We start from the raw sequence: 2788 nt of genomic DNA on the forward strand, positions 1-2788 counted from the left end.
CAAATGATGATTTTACACATGGAAAATCCCCATTGGTCGGGGCTGTTAACGGGTTATCGGATCCAAAACCCGACCCGATAGCTTAACGACGTTCCGTTACGGTGGATGCCACGTGTCGGTCACCCTTGACGAAAGCACTTCTGTGACGCGCGATTGATCGTCATGGAAGTGGACACTTCCGTGATAATAATTTTGGTAATGTCATGGAACACTTCTACGACAACACAGGTATGACTATCTTGATTCTGTCATAAATTTATCATGGATGTACATGCATGACAAAAAACGCGACCTACTGTGACAAACACGTATCATCACGGAAGTGTATTTTTTTGTAGTGTCAATGTGATCTTGGATTACTAAAATATAAAATGTAGAGTCTTGTGCTTGAAGTTTGAGCCAATTCTTTGTCCTTAACATCTTGAAGGGGTTCCACATCCTTTAGTCCATGCCACTTCGTTGTTGAACTCATCTCAAACATACTAGGTAAAATTGTTAGTTCAACAAGAGATATGTTGACATTAATTATCAAAACCACCCAGGGAGCACTTGTGCTTTCAATGGGAAAATGGATATTTCTGCCAGTTTTGCTTCAGAAACTTAGAGGACTCAATGCACCTGTTCTGGAGATGCCTAGTCAACATGCAGGTTTGGAGCACAAAGGATTGGTCAGGCTATGCTGCGCTGAATCCTGACTCTTGGTGCACAGCCGAGTCAACTTTGAAAGCCCTCAAGAGCATCGACCGAAGGCCAAACCGCGAAATGGAAAGGGCCCTTAGGTCCATGGTGATTCTCATCGTTTGGGAAATCTGGCAGGAGAGAAACACATGCACTTTCAGACTCAAGACAACATCCATGCCTTCCGTGCTAGCCAAGATCAGAAGCACTTTGGAACTCTGGCAGCTCGCCGGAGCAAAGAACCTGGAGCACCCCTTTGGGGTCACGATAGCGAGAGATTAGCAAACCAGCACCGGCTCTTGGGCCCAAAGGGGCGCGAGAACTAGATGTCACCATGTAACCACCCCTCCCCCCACCCCCTGCCCTCACTTTCACCCGATCACATGATCACCATTGTAACTGCTTTCTTTTGCTAAATCAATGAAATGCCAGCAGGTGCTGGATCTTTCAAAAAAAAATTATGAACTCCAGTGAGGAGCGTACTGCCCATTGAGTCACCTCCTCACCAGTTATCTCACGCTCCTCTTCTCTTGTATTGTTTATATTATCGATGATTTCCAACTACTTCGTCACATGATATTGCCAAATTATATTGAGTATTGCTTGGTCACTAGAGCTAGTTTAGTGCGAACCAGCTCTAAATTCATAAAATGCCAGGCCTCCTTTACTTCGTTGCTTCCTTGAGGCCGTTTTGTTTTTTTGATGGGCCATTCAGTAGCTATGTGAGAAATAGATTGTTTATTAAAGAGGTAATATCACCGGGAGTCACGTAACTTGTGCTTGACGTTTAGTTTGGTGCTAGAACTTCAAAAATACGGAATTGCAGTCACATAACTTGACTCAAGCGTGCACCTACATTCACAAACACGTATGCATGTGTATCCATGTGTATGACCCCACTTGTTAGTTATTGGTGGGCTCAGTGCGACACATTTTTGCATGAAACACCATTATATTTTTATATTTGCAGAAAAGGCTGACAACAGACAAACTTTTGCGCAAAAAGCCCTCATAGTTTGGTGCTAGAACTTCAAAAATACGAAATTGCGGTCACATAACTTGACTCAAGCATGCACATACGACCACAAATACGTATGCAGGTGTATCCATGTGTATGACCCACTTGTTAGTGAGTGATGGGCTCAGTGCGACACATTTTTGCACAAAACACCATTATATTTTTATATTTGCAGAAAAGGCTGACAACAGACATACTTTTGCACAAAAAGCCCTCATAATTTTTTAGTTGCGTAAAAAACATTGCTCGTATAAAGTTGAGTTATCTATTTTGAAACGGAGGAAATAGATACTAAAATTAACAAAGAAAATAAGGGAGTGCCAGGTCTCGAACCGAAGACCAATGCTGACGATGCATGCAAGTTTAGCCACTACAACGTCCCGGTTCAATCGCAAACTATAGATAATATTGTTTTATTTATTGAAAGAAGAATTCATTTACCTTTTCGCATCATGAGCGAAAATTAACTCGAAAAATATGACACGCACAGGTCTCCAACTCGTGAACTAAGATTGATACAATTTTTTTATGAAATTTCTAGATAGTATAATTGTTGTAATAAATATAACATTAAAATATTTGTGTGTTATAAATATGGTACATAGAAACGAAATAACCAACTTTCTTTTAAACATCAGTACAGACACAAACGCTCATATAATCGCGCATATACTTACCCATATGAACGCACAAACACATACCCTACCCCTATGAGTACCTTCAAGAGACTGAGCCGGCATACCATCTTAAAATTTTACGAAATCACCCTAGGCGCCTCGTAGTCGATGAAAACGTCTCCTTACACTGAACGCGTACCGCCGAAAATCTTGAAATAAATCCAAGATAAATGTGAGCACCGGGACATGAACCCTGGTGGATTGGGCATACCACTGTCCACCTAACCATTCAACCACAGGTTCGTTCGCAAATAACTTACTTTTAGAATTGTTCATGTCTTATTTTAAAAATATTCATATTTTAAATAATATTTATGAAGTATAAATGTTTTTTTGCAACATTTAAATAATAAAACAATTTAAAATTTGCAATTAATTTTTTAGTTATACAAAAATATTGATAATTATTCATACA

Source organism: Triticum aestivum, chromosome 7B (assembly GCF_018294505.1).
Source record: "Triticum aestivum cultivar Chinese Spring chromosome 7B, IWGSC CS RefSeq v2.1, whole genome shotgun sequence".
NCBI classification, from domain to species: Eukaryota; Viridiplantae; Streptophyta; class Magnoliopsida; order Poales; family Poaceae; genus Triticum; species Triticum aestivum.